At 52.3% G+C, this 14,509-nt stretch overlaps 1 protein-coding gene across 3 annotated transcripts in view; it reads right to left on the bottom strand.

The window, feature by feature from the left end:
* The window catches only part of EEF2K (eukaryotic elongation factor 2 kinase), a 62,280-nt gene extending 49,912 nt beyond the window's left edge, over nucleotides 1-12,368 (bottom strand). Inside the window, exons 1-2 of one of the 3 annotated variants that reach the window (XM_032327195.1) lie at nucleotides 2,044-2,438; nucleotides 1,423-1,570 (exon numbers count right to left, since the gene is read on the bottom strand). The gene's annotated coding sequence lies outside the window, so the exon portion shown is untranslated. Of the gene's footprint in view, nucleotides 1-1,422; nucleotides 1,571-2,043; nucleotides 2,439-11,996 lie in introns of those variants that run through there. The other 2 variants (XM_032327193.1, XM_032327194.1) reach the window with 2 other exon arrangements.
* Between the last annotated feature and the right edge of the window lie 2,141 nt (nucleotides 12,369-14,509).

Genomic DNA, 14,509 nt, shown 5'->3' with positions numbered 1-14,509 from the left:
AAGCCTCTGCCTTCGGCTCGGGTCATGATCCCAGGGTCCTGGGATCGAGCCCCACACCGGGCTCTCTGCTCAGCAGGGAGCCTGCTTCCTCCTCTCTCTGCCTGCCTCTCTGCCTACTTGTGATCTCTGTCTGTCAAATAAATAAATAAAATCTTTAAAAAAAAAAAAAGGTAATCCAAAAAAGTGTCAATTTTTTTTTTTTAAGATTTTATTTTTAAGGAGTATCTAGGTGGCTCCGTCCCTTAAGTGTCTGCCTTTGGCTCAGGTCATGATCCCAGGGTCCTGAGATCGAGCTCCACATCAGGCTCTCGACTCAGCGGGGAGCCTGCTTCCTCCTCACTCTCTCCCTCTGTTTGTGCACATGCACACGCTCTCTCTCTCTCTCTCTGTGTGCCAAATAAATAAATAAAATCTTTAAAAAAAATGTTTTTATTTTTAAGTAATCTCCACTCCCAACGTGGGGCTCAAATGTACAGCCCTGAAATCAAGAGTCACGTGCTCTACTTACTGAGCCAGCTAAACACCCCGAAAGCCTGTGAAATTTCTAAAGCAAGTTGCAGAACAGCCGGTGTATCACAGGGATCCCACTCATGTTAAAAGAAAAAGGACATCTGTAGAGGAATTAAAGCTTCCCTGAGGGACTCCCCCCAGGAACTCCAGCAGCACCGGGATGGGCAGTAGCCATGGAAGCAGGCCGCCGAGGGGGAGGTGGGAACCTTGAAGAACTTGGCGCACTTCTGTACTGTTGTCACTTTCTACAAAGTTGGACCGCTTGCAACGTAAAATAACAAGTGAAAACAATTTTAAAACTTTTTTAGATCAAGGCCATGATTCATATTTTTTAAAAATTTTATTTATTTGACAAGAGAGCGAGAGCACAAGCAGGGGCAGCAGCAGAGGGGGAGGGAGAAACAGACTCCCCCTCCCAAGCAGGGAGCCCCCTACGGGGCCTGATCCCAGGACCCTGAGATCATGACCTGAGCCGAAGGCAGAGGTTTAACCCACGGAGCCTCCCAGGAGCCCCTCAAATAAATAAAATCTTTTTAAAAAGTCTTTTTAAAAAATCTTTTTTAAAAAGGATTTTGCTTATTTACTTGAGGGGGGGAGAGCACAGGCAGGGGGAGCAGAAGAGGCAGAGGGAGAAGCAGGCTTCTGCGCTGAGCAGGGAGCCCCATGGCGGGGCTCGATCCCAGGACCCTGGGATCACAACCTGAGCCGAAACGCTTAACCATCTGAGCCACCCACCGCCCCGATTCTATTATTCCTAACGGCTCTTTCCACCCGCAGGCAGCCTTCCAGACTGGAGGCTCTGGCTCTTTCTTAATAGTTACCATAGCGGGAGAGAAGAAATCCGTTTCTATCCTAACTCGTTCTACCCCAAATGGAAATTAGAATCTCAGAAAACCGTACTTAACGTCTTACAGTGTACAATGCACTCTGCTATTTTCTATTCGACTTATTTTTGTTTTGCTTTAATCTTTCTTTTCATTCTTTTTCCTTAATGTACCACCCGCAGTGATTTCTTGAACATCGCTGCTCTGGGCGTCCACTGCAAAGCTGGTTTCTTACCCTGTGGGCGAGACACGGTCACGGCGGGAGCCAATGGCTCAGCCACCCGGCCCAGCGTGTTACCAAACAGTGCCCTGGGCCCACTTCTTCCCTTTCCCTTTACTCTGCCCTGCTCAGCCCTTGGCCGGAACCTCTGCTGACCAAGGCAGTGTGGTGCCTGGAGCTTCCAGAAGGAGCCAGCCAGGTCACTGGCCTCTGGGGACTGGGCCGGTGCCGGGCCAGAGCCGAGACAGGGGTGGGACAGGAGAGGCGAGGCGGAGGCAGGAGGCAGAACCACAGCTTCGGCCTGCAGATCTCCAAGCGGTGTAGCCCAGTGGTGAGGAGCCTGTACTCAGGTACAAATCCAAGCTCAGGACCTTGACTAGATAGAGTCATCCCACCAAATACCCCTCCTCCCCACGCGAGGGGAGCAGAGGAAGTGGCTTCACAGCCGGTTCGCAGGACCCCAACCCCTGGCCATGTCCCAGCACAGACCTGACTTTCTCCGTGACCCTGGGAAACAAAAGGAGCTTCAGACCAGCAGCTGTGACCCTGCCTGGCACCGCGCCTTGGACTCGGCAGGCACGTGATGCAGATTCCAGAACCCAGCAGAGCAGGAGCTGTTTGGTGGTTTTTCCGTTGTCATAAATTTGCTCTCGAGGCAGCTGTGGCTGTGCCTGCTAACTGTCCCCCAAGAGCTGTTCTCTCCTTCTTAGTAACAACCACTGGGTTTTGGCTAAGCACATGGCCACTCCCAATAAGATCTACATTTCCCAGATTCCTTTGCAGTTAGGCGTGACTACATGACCAAGTTCTGGCCGAGGGGATATAAACAGAAAGCCTGTTTTCAACTTTAGGGAAGAGTTTTTAAAGGGAGGGGATGTGCCCTTCTGGACTCTTCCTCGTTCCTGCTGGCTGGAACGGAGGTGTGATGGCTGGAACTCAAGCAGCTATTTTTAACCAGGAAGAGGAAACCATATGCAGTGGATGGGCAGAGCCATGAGACAGAGGGAGCCTGGGGCAGCATAATCTTACATCATGGGGGCTCACAATCTTCAGACTCAGCTATCCAAAATTCTATGGTCGACTGAAATTTTCTTCTTTCCCCTACTACTTGCTAATTCAGTCTGGTCCAGTAACTCTGTCTCTCCCACAAAAGTCCCATCACATCTCTAAATGACAAGTCAGTACCTGGACAGGAGCAGCCTGGGAAAACTGTAGCCTCAATCCAGAGCCCACATGTGCCCAGGAAGACTGCGCCCTGGAGGATGTTAAATTCCGCTAAGGCAAGGAGCTCTCACAGGGCCATATAAATCAGGACCGTGATGCCTATTCCGACACCAGCCTGGGCCCTGGCCTCCCAGGAATCTCCATCGGACCTCGGCTTCCCTCTGCCCACAGGCACCTGTTCCTGTTAGCGAGGAGCCCAGGAGCAGGACCCCAGCTCCCAAGCCATCAGGGTTCTCTAGAACATTTCCTCTGTCCTCACTCAGACCTCTCGATCTTTCCCTCCCAGTCCCTGACACGCTTTGGGAAAATATTTGTATAGAGAGGCAACTGAGCGGAGTTCTGAGTCAGACCCGAGTTCAAGCCCCAGCTCCGCCACTTCCTAGCTGTGTGACATGACCTCTCTAGCCGCAGCTTCCTGCTGTCGGGATGCTGTGTTTTACCGACCCCGTTGGCCGGACAGCGCTAACACAGAGCCAGCACCAAGACACGGAACTGTTATCATCATCATAAATAACAGGGGCTGAGCCTTGGGTCCCAGCCACGCTGGTAACGTGGATACCTGGTCAGCAGCCAAGCCAGGCATCTTCAGGGGTTCTCAGGGGACAGGCTATTTCAGGCTCTGGCCAGGGAACCACTGTTCCTACTGGGTCTCACTACAAAAGGTTCCTCTGGCAGGGGCTGGGACAGAAAACAATGTTTGCAATGTCCAGGTCGAGGCCTGTGGGCCCAGCCACGCTGACCGCCGGGCCTCCCCGCACCCCACCCTGAGCTGCCTCGCTGGCTGGAGAAACGCACTACATTCCCCAGTCTGCCACTTCCCGGAGCAGCACCCCCGAGCCGACACGGTCCCTGTCGGGCAGCCCCGTGTGCACATCACCATATGCCCAGCCCAGCAGAACCCACCTCGTCCTCAGCTGCACTGCGGTGAAAGGGGTGACCTGCAGGCCATCTTATGTCACACGCCTGCTTCTGCTCGGGGACGTGCCTCTCCCCCACTCCCAGGTTCTGCGGTTGGGGTTGTGTAGGTGTTACCCCAGGCAGATATCACCACATCCCTCAACAACATGGTTTCTCTGTTATTTCTTATTTTATCGATCTGGGTGCGCATCCGTTGATTTCCTGGCGTGACACATGAGACTTGAGCCTCCCTTGACCTTCCCAGTTCCCTCCGTACTGGCGGGGCTTCTCCTGCGTGCCTCGGATCCCATGCCAAGAACACTCGCTGTCTTACTGCATCAAGCAGGAGGAGCTATGGTTTCCCACAGTGTGTGTGAGTTCAACTCACCATGAGAAAGGAGGAAAGATGTGGCTTTTGTAAACGACTGATCAGAAAGCAGAACGTACTTTTGCTCCTACTGACCTCAAAGATGAGTAATTCTTGCGGCAATAAGACAGAGAGATAACATATAGGGACAGTTTCCCTCAAGTACGCTGCATGGACTCTCTCCTCCACCAATGATGGGAGCTGCTGGGCAGAGAAGCCACAGCCCGTCTGTGATGGGGCACCTTGGGGGTGGAGAAGGGAGCAGGGGCAGGCTGCCCTGGGCTGCACCGGGCTTGTTCGAAACACTGTCTTGGCCCCTAGCCTGAGTCCTCGGTTTCCTTCAAACCAGAAAGAAAAGCCTGTCTTGAAGAGAGATCTGCACTCCCCTGCTCACCACGGCGATATTTACAATAGTCAAGGGACAAAAACAACCTAAGAGCTGGATGAATGGATAACAGAAATCTGGTGTATATACACAAAGGAATGTCATTCATTCTGTCTTTTGCACAAAACAGCCAATTCTGTTATCTGCAAAAAAACATCAATGAACCTGGAGGACATTATGTTCGGTGAAATAAGCCAGACAGAGAGAGACAAACATTTCATGATCTCGCTTATATGTGGAATTGAAAAAACCCCAAAGTCCTAAAAACAGACAGCAGAATGGTGGCAGCCAGGGTCTGGAAGGCAGAGGAAACATGAAGATGTTGGTCAAAGGGTACCAAGTTTCAGTTGTGCTAGATGAGCAAGTCCTAGGGATGTAATGGACTAGAGCTATTTTTTTTTTTTAAAGATTTATTTATTTGACAGAGATCACAAGTAGGCAGAGAGGCGGCAGAGAGAGAGGAGGAAGCAGGCTCCCCGCTGAGCAGAGAGCCCGATGCGGGACTCGATCCCAGGACTCTGGGATCATGACCTGAGCCAAAGGCGGAGGCTTTAACCCACGGAGCCACCCAGGCGCCCCTGGACTATAGTTATTAACACTCTATTGTATACCTGAAACTCACGAAGAAAAGAGATCTTTTTACATATCTCTACACCCAACATGGGACTCAAACTCAAGACCCCAAGATAGAGAGTCCCGTGCTGTTCCAACGGAGCCAGTCAGACGCCCCGAGAATACATCCTTTTTTCCTTTAGAAGATTTTACTTATTTATTTGAGAGAGAGAGAGAGAGAGAGAGAGAGAGGCGGCGCAGAGGGAGAGGAAGGTAGAGAACCTTAAGCAGGCTCCGCGCCCAGTGCCGCGTGCGGGGCCCTGTCTCGCGTGCCTGAGATCACGAGCGGAGCCAAAATCAAGAGTCAGAAGCTTAACTAATGAGCCACCCAGGCGCCCCCCAGCCCCCCCAGAACAGACATTAATTGTACTCACACACACACCAGAAGCGGTAGCCCGGAGAGGTGACAGATATGTTAATTAGGCTGACTGTGGTAATCATGTCACAATGCATATGTATATCAAATAATCACATGGTATACCTTAAATAGGTACAATCTTTATTTGTCAGTTATACCCCAATAAAACTGGTGAAAAAAAAATGAACAAAAATCAAAGCCCCATCTAGCGGCTAAGGGCCTGCGCTCTGCAGCCACAGGGCCCACTGTGACTCGCTGGCCTCCTCATGAGGAGCCAAGGCCCTGTTTTGTTTTTGTTTTTTTTTTTTTGTTAAGATTTTATTTATTTACTTGAGAGAAAGAGAGAGAGTATGAGAGGGGGAGGGTTAGAGAGAGAAGCAGACTTCCCAATGAGCAGCGAGCCCGAGGTGGGGCTCGATCCCAGGACCCCGAGATCATGACCCAAGCTGAAGGCAGTCACTTAACCGACTGAGCCACCCAGGTGCCCTCCAAGGCCCCATTCTAAGGGGAAGCCGTGTCATTCTGGACTCTGTGTCCCCCACAGTGGCTGGCACTGAGCAGGGCTCCACAGCACTGAACAGTACCTCTCCAGGCTGGGTTTTCTTTATTTACTGGGGGTGAGGATACTAACAAATGGGCTGCCTCAGAGGTTACTACGTCGAGCCCGTGTCGGGGTCTTATAAATGTCTGTACCCCTGGCCTGTGGTAAGATGCCCATGAAGAAACATTTACTTAGGGCTGCCTGGGTGGCTCAGTCAGTTGGACATCTGACTCCTGGTATTGGCTCAGGTCATGGTCTCGGGGGTTGGGGGATCTAGCCCTGACCCCCCCAACCCCAGGCTCCCCATCAGCAGGGAGTCTACCCGAGCATCTTCTCCCTCTGCCCCTCCCCCCACATGCATGTGCACCCTCTCTCAATCATTTTTCTTTAAGATTGCAGTTATCTATTTGAGAGAGAGGGACAGACAGCACAAGCAGGGGGAGTGGCAGGGGGAGAGGGAGAAGCAGGGTCTCGGCTGAGCAGGGAGCCCAATGTAGGGCTCGATTCCAGGACCCCAGGATCACGACCTGAGCCAAAGGCAGCCGCTTAACCAACTGAGCCATGCTGGTACTCCTCAAATAAATTTTTTTAAAAAGAAACATTTACTTAAACTATTGCAGAAATAACAGAGTTTAGGTTGGGATGTCAGAATAAAAGGACTGATTTACAGATGTCCATGCCCAACCGCCCCTTCCCTGCACCTTACCTCCACCGGCCTGGCCCCAGAACCAATCGCCATCCACCAGCAAACTCACCTCCCAGCCCTGCACCCTGCAGGAGGCCCTTCTTCCTGAAATGCCTCTCCTGCCTTGGGTCCCTTCAAAATCCAGCTCAAATTTCTACTCCCTTCAGAAAGTCTCCCCTGGGTGGCATCCTCGCCTCTGAAAGAGAGGACAGCTAACACCACCCAGCCCGGGAGATGTCTAAGGAGACAGTGAGATCGGGCATGTAGTGCCTGACAGAGCGCTAGCACTCAAAACACCAGCTGCTACTATGGCCGGACCACCCCCGTGTCCCACTCCCTAAGTCACCTCCGTCCACTCAGAGCCCAAAGAGTCTACATCATGGGCAGAACAGTGGCTTCCAAAAGCTGTCCTCATCCTGATCCCCAGGACCTGTGAGTGACACTCCCCTCCATGACAAAAGTGACTCTGCAGGTGTGATTAAGTTAAGGATCTTGAGATGGGGAAGATGGAAAATCCAGTGAGCCCTATATAAGCACAAAGGCCCTTATAAAAAGGGGGCAGGAGGGTCAGAGCCAATGAAATGAGATCATGGAGGCAGGGGTCCCAGAGAAAGATGTGAAGATACCCCACGGCGGGCCTTGGAGACAGAGCGAGAGGCAACAAGCCAAGGAAGGCGGGCAGCCCCTAGAAGCTGGAAATGGCAGAGAGACCGGTTTCCTCTGGAGTCTCCAGAAGGAACTCAGCTCTGCTGATACCTTGACTTTTGAACTTCTGATCTCCAGAACTCTAAGATAAGAAATTTGTGTTGCTGCCAGCCACCAAGTTTGTGGTGATTGATTTAGTAGCACTAGGAAACAAAGGTAGTCTACAGCAGTCTAGAACAATGTTGCCGGCCCTTCAGGGGACACCTGGCAAATGTCTGGAGACATTTTTGGGTTGTCACCTGGCATCTAGTGAGTGGAGAGCAGGAGATGCTGCTAACCATCCTAGCGTGCACAGAAAAGGCCCCACAACACGAAATCCATCATTCAGTTTGGCATGCTAATAGTGCCAAGGGACCCTGGTTCAGCATGATCCTGGAGCATGGCCTTCCCTGATCCACGCTCCCTCCCGACCTCTTTAAAAGCAAGTCTCCATGCACACCATTTCTGGTATTTCTTTTGAATTGCGGGAATCAGCTTGCTTCCCTAGGAGAATAGCAACCCCCAGCCCCACCCAAGGAGGTAAGTCAATATTTGCTCTGCCAAAAGTCCCATAAAAACAGTCGCCACACTCCACTGTGCTGTGCTTTGCGCCTACAAAATTGTCACGGAGTAAAGACAGTTTTTACTGTTTTTAAAAAATCAGAAAAATGCAAAGCACAAAATACTTAAATCATAGCTTCCATTCACAAAACGCACAAGGGAGCCTGAATTTTCATTTTGAGTCATTTGCTGGGCACCCTTCTCACGTAGGTACGCAGGACACTCTGTACTCCTGGCAGGTCAGACCAGGGATACAGCCCGTCTCACTTTTCAGGGGAACTCTGTGTTTAGACAGCCTCTCCGCAGCCAGACCGTGTGGGCGTCTGCAACAAAAGGGGCCGTGTCTTACTCCTCTCCAGCTCCCAGCCAGAGCACAACGTCTGGCACACACCGGGTCCTCCATAAACGCACGTTGCATGAATAACAAGAGAAAAGTTGGCAGTTTCTACGGATATCATGGGCATCCATGGAGGGGAGGGACTACCAGTTAAAATGACAAGGCATCTGCAGGTTAGCTAGCCTGAGCCACAGCTGAGATCCTGAGCGGGAAAGCGTGGATCGTGGGGAGGCCCTCAAAAAGACTTCAGGACTAGGATCTGGCCCAACAGACTTTTGGGGCAGACAGATCTGGCTTTAAGTCCTGCCTCTGCCACTATTAGCAGAGTGACACTGGGCAAATTACAGAACCCCAGTCTCCTCGGTAAAATGCAGTCACCCAACAAAGTGAAGCAGAGCGAGCAAAGTGCAAGAGGTAGGAGAGGTGGCCAAGGGCCAGAAAAAGCTACTGTAACAGAGACAGCTGTGTTTATGCTCCCCTGCCCTGCCATGGACTACATTTCCCAGGATCCTGTGCACCTAGGTGGGGCCATGTGACTGCACTGGGGCCAATGGAATGTAGGCATAAGTAACTGAGGCTATCTATAGCAGGCAGTCCACTTTCCACACCCTGGTCAACTCTCCCTCCACTGCACTCCTGCCCTTAGACACAGAGCACAGAACCGATCCACAGCGTTTCACTGCCACTTACAAAGTCCTTATGCCTCCTCTCAGCTCCCTGGAGGACACAAAGCCTGGCCTGCCCTCCCTCCCTACCCAACCCAATCTTCTCATCCTTCAGGCCTCAGGTTAGATGCCACCTCCACCAGGAAGCCTCCCCTGAATGCCAGGAGGGAGGCACTATTAGCTTCATCCTACAGACAAGAAAACTGAAGCTAAGTGACTTGCCCCAAATCATGTGGCTAGAAAGTGGGGGAATTGGGTGTGAAGCCAATGTAGGCGGAATCCAATTAGCCGTCACTTGCTAAACCGGTCATGGGACCACTATCAGCAGGGGCCTCACCTGCGATTGTTAGATGTGCAAATTCGCCATGTGCAAATTCTCCGGCCTTACTCTGAATTAAACTCTGGAGGTGGGCCCAGCAATCTGTGTTTAAAAAGGCTCATCAGGTGGTTCTCCTGTGCCATGAAGATAAAGAACCAATGGTCTAGACATTCTCTGCAACTGAGCCCCCCTGTGGAGTCCTAGGTCTAGAAAATGTCATAGCTGAAGAACTGAACACTGTCCACCTTCTGACTTTTCTAGCCATTTGAAATGCTTCTCTGGGTATCCCCAACCCTGGGACTTTGGGGACCCAGAGACTGTCATCTCCTTTATTATTCGCGTTAGTGACTCGCAGCTTCCTTTGTTTGAAGCCTTCTTGTTTGTGCCCATCAGCCTTGGGTACAAAGGTTTAATCCAGCAATGTTTAAAAATTCAGTCACAGGACACCTGGGTGGCTCAGGCGGTTAAGCATCTGCCTTCGGCTCAGGTCATGAACCCAGGGTCCTGGGATTCAGCTCTGCAGGGCTCCCTGCTCAGTAGGGAGCCTGCTTCTCCCTCTCCCTCCCCTGGCTTGTGCTCTCTCTATCCCAAATAAATAAATAAAATCTTAAGAAAAAAATCCAAGTCATTTTCATCCCATCATGGGCACCATAATCACCTTTTAGAATATTCTGAGTTTCTCAGTTTACTAAGGCAATAGTCTGCAGCTTCTGGGTCAGCGGAACAGACTTCAACACAAAAACTTGTATTTTTTATCTGGCCAGACAGCTAGTATTACTTTGGATATAGTTCCGACCATCAACTTCTTCTGCTTCAGTTTTAAGAAGAACTGGACCAGAAGGAGTGCCCTCCTAGAGAAGGAGCTTGAACAAAACCAAGTTTCTGCTGCTGACCCTCAGCTTTCTTCCACACTCTTCTCAGTGTCCCGGCAACTGGCCACCAACCCTGCCAAGAACGGTAAGGGAGCCTGGGAAATTTACCCAGGCGATACCCAGAAGAGGAGAACAGGAGTATTGGTGACTAATTGCCATCTCTGTCACATCATGCATTTAAAACAATTTAAAATAAAATCAGGGTTATATCCTTATCAGTCAAAAAGCAGTGTTCTGTCACCAAAAGCACAAAAGAGAGAAACTGCAGATCTCAGAATGTACACTATTAATCCTATGTCATCTGAGACCATTTCAAGTGACCTTCAGGCCCCCCACTTCCTGTCTCCCCCAATCCCTGCAGACGATGAGAACTTGGGACCCCCGCGATGTGGTCTGGGAATGTAGGTGAATTTCGGGGGTGAGGTCTGGAGCCCATGACCAAGAAAGAATTCTTGAGACTTCTTTGGTGCAAAGTGGTGGTTTATGAAAGCATGGGGACCAGGACCAGGGGGTGGGGACCAGGACCAGGGGGTAAGGAAGAGCTGCTGCCCCGGGGTTGTGAGGGGGTCACTGATTACATACTATGGAGTTGGGGGAGGTGAGGAAAAAGGGAGTTTCCCAAAGGACTTCCTTAGGCGAAAGAGGACTCACAGGATAGCCAAGGCCTTGCCATTGTTAAGTTAAGGTTGTTTTTCCCTTTAGCAAGGCATTAACATGAAGATAGTTGGGAGGTTCCTGGAAGAAAGTCACACGTGTCCCACCCAGGAGTAGGAGGTGGGGGTTGCAGGGTGTCAGCTTCTACGTGGTCTTCAGCCAGCCTCCTGCTCCCTCATCACCTGCACACTCCCCTCTGGGAGGGGAGAACTCAAAGAAGGGGGAATGGCAGTCCCAACTCTGTTACACCTGAATTTACACCATCCAGAAGCTTTATCGTATTTGTTAAGCTAATACACGAACAAACACGAATGTGTGCCTAACTCTACCTCCTTCCACTGGCATCCGTCCAGATCAGCTCAAACATCACCTCCTCCAGGAAGCCTCCCAGGCGCCTCCCCCCTCCACACACACAGACACAGCCCGCAACGCCAGCTCCCGTCGTCTTGCTCTCCAAGGCCACACCTGGGGCACCCTGCATGTTAGTCATCTGTTAGACAACCCTGGCCTCGGTTTCCTCCTCTGTAAAATCAAAAAGCTGGACTATGTCACTCAACTTCCAGGCCGAAATGATGGCCCCAAGGCAGGGAGCACCCAGGGCCGAGGTCCCAGAAGTCAGGCTCCCAGAGCGTCCCCACAGCAGACGTAGCGGCCCATCTGTCATTCTAGGGACGCAGCTGGGTTGACTCCCCGCAATCCTCCGCCTGGGCACAGGCAGATGTAGGCCGGGACTTATCCGGGAGGCCTCCACCTCCGCGCCGCCACTCGCCTATCAATGCCCGGCCCTTGGCGCACATGTCCGCGGAGCCTGCCAACACCCAAACTCCCTCCCGCAGCCAGCAATGCAGCAAGGGCGCGTCTACACTGTCCTCGAGGTTCCAGGAATTCAGGCCTTTTGTTCAGGGGCCAAGGGAGGGGATGTGGCGAGGGGCCCCGCAGGGACAGGAAGGCGGCGCTGCCCGCAGGCTGTGCGGGTTCGGAGGCGCCCCGGGCGGAGGCCCCCAAGCCGCCCCTCCCCGCCGACGGTGCGCCCAGTGCTCTCCCAGCAGACCCCTCCGTTAATCCGCACGGCGCCCCCCACTTCTTTTACAGAAGCAACCACTGAGCCCCCAAGAGTTGAAACCTGAGAAGCAGCGCCCCCCCCCCCCCCACACACACACTCTTGCTGCGCCGCCTCCGACCCCACTTCCAAGGCCCGACCCAACGCGCTCCAGGCGCCGGCGCCCCCGGGCGTCCCAGGCCTGCCGCGCCGGATCCCGGTCCCCCTCCGCCGGCACTTACCCCCCTCGGGCGGACAGGCCCTGCAGCCGCTGCCCACGGCCGCGAAGATCCAGAGGAGCTGGCAGAGGCTCGCGGCCCGGTGCTCCAGGGTGCAGGGCGGGCGGACCCCCCGCGAGGGCCGGGGAGCAGCGAGCGGGGCGCCACGGACGGCGCTCTGGGGAGGCGAGCCGGGGCTGCGCAGGGCGGTCGGGTCGAACTGGGGGCGCGGGGGCCGCCGGCACGACCGCGGGGACGCCAAGGGCCGCGTGCCTAGGGCGGAGGCGCAGGCGACAGTCGGGGGAGCTGGAGCTGCAGCACCGCGGGGCGTCCGGCGTGGGACCCGGGCTGGAGCGCGGCTGGGGCTGGGGCACGAGCCTTCGGGCAGGGGCGGGGCCCCGGTCCGGCGGGCGCACGGCGCCGCCCCCTGGTGGCCGTCCGCGCTCCTGCAGCCGCCGGGAGGGTCTCCCTGCTCCGGCGCCAAAGCGCGCTGAGTCCGCGGCGTCCCCACCTAACGCGAGGGGCGGGCTCGGCACCCAGCCGCGAAGGGGGCGCCCTCCCGGCGGGTAATCCGCGAAGTCCTTTCCAAAATCAGTAGAAACCCACCTCATTCAGTCTCCCTGGCTCATCGTAAATATATTTTTTTTTATCGGAAATTGCTTTTTTCTTCTTCTTCTAATTTCTGCTTGGCGGACACTTAGGCACGTATAACAACTGCAATTATTTGTGTCGTTATTTACAATCCCCTCTAGACGTTCCTTACCGCTCTAGCACATTGCCGTATTCCTAAGTCCCTGCACGGGGCTTGGCACATGCCAAATGCTTAAGAATGATCCGTCCAGTGGATGGATGAATATGGAAAGGTATAAAGAAGGAAAGGATACAAAACTAACGGAAACTACTGTGAACATGTTGATACTATATACTTCCAGATACTTTTCTACTGAAGTTTTAGAAATTCCACAACTCTTACTTAAGTATAAAAATAAGTGGCATTTATTGAGTGATTTATCTCATCATATCTTCGTATCAACCCTGTGAAGTAGGTTGCATTTTATTTCTATTTCACAGGTCATAAAACTGAGGGTCTTAGAGGCAGATTTGCCCCAAAGATTTACTATCTTTCTTTTTAATTTTTTTAAGTGTAAGTAATCTCTACACCCAACATGGGGCTTGGACACAAGGCCCCAAGTCAAGAGTTGCAGGCTCCTTCAACTGAGCCAGCCAGGTGTCCCTGCCCAGATTTCTGCGGTGCCTCCTCTTGGCGAAGGGTATCTATTTAGGAGCTGGAGGGCACACTGAGTCTTTGCCCAGGGGAAGCCCAGCAAACAGAGTCCCCTGGGAGAGCAAAGGTGCTACGGCCTCTGTGGGGAGCAGGTTCAAGTTTATGCAGCTTGGGGAGGGGGAGGACATACAGGTGACATCTCATAAGGGCAGGGGGGATGGAAAAAATGAAATGGTCTTGAAACCCATCAGTCGGTAGCCTCTGTGCTACAAGTTTTGGAAAATACAAAAGCTAACAGATATTTTGGTTTGAAGTGTTGGCTCCTTTAGTCATCTTGGGAAAACTCCTCTGGCTTTTGGCAAGACAAAACTGCACCTGAAATTCTGACTGTGGGAAAGCTGGGCAGGAACAGACTCTGAGCTGATCTGTCCAACTTCAGGCCAGACCAAAAAACAAACAAACAAACAACAAAACACACACAAACACACAACACTGTATTACTGAACCACTGACAGCTCTGTGGCCTTGGGCAAATTATTTAACTCATCTGAGCCTCTGTAATTTTTGTCCCCCCTCTTTGCATGAGGATCTTGATTAGCCTTTAGGAAACCAGCCCACCCCATTCTTAGTGGGGGAGCAAAGCCCTCACCACTGCCCTGGGGCCAAGAGTGGACACAGGACAAGACCTGGTCAATCAGCATATACCATCCCTTTAGCCCAATGAGATCCTAATCTGCATCTTTTCTAGCAAGCATAAAAAAAGAGAATCCCTCTTTTTCAGAGAGTTTTTGAGCTGGTAGGATTTAAGTCTAGGGTTTCTGAAAATTCATTCTTTTTTTTTTTTATATTTTATTTTTTTATTTGACAGAGAGATCACAAGTAGGCAGAGAGGCAGGCAGAGAGAGAGGAGGAAGCAGGCTCTCTGCTCAGCAGAGAGCCCGATGTGGGGCTCCATCCCAGGACCCTGAGACCATGACCTGAGCCTAAGGCAGAGGCTTAACCCACTGAGCCACCCAAGCACCCCTGAACATTCATTCTTATGGCAAATATTTATTAAGCTCTTATTGCGGGCCAAGCATTGTGCTACGCAGCTCTAATGGGGTAAGAAATGGAAGAACAGAAATTTCTCACATGGTCATTATGCCACGACGTAAACCGCCGGGCGTGCCAAGAGTGAGATGCATAGCAGGCAATGAGCGATGACATGGGCAACCTGCTCAGGAAGCCTCTTCTGAAGAAATGACATCTGAGTGGAGCCTGGAAGGAAAAGTTGGCATCACTTCTGGGAGCTTTAGGAAGACAGGTGCCCTGG

The sequence above is a fragment of the Mustela erminea genome, chromosome 20, assembly GCF_009829155.1.
Source record: "Mustela erminea isolate mMusErm1 chromosome 20, mMusErm1.Pri, whole genome shotgun sequence".
NCBI classification, from domain to species: domain Eukaryota; kingdom Metazoa; phylum Chordata; class Mammalia; order Carnivora; family Mustelidae; genus Mustela; species Mustela erminea.
This window is presented reverse-complemented; position numbering and strand designations above follow the sequence as displayed.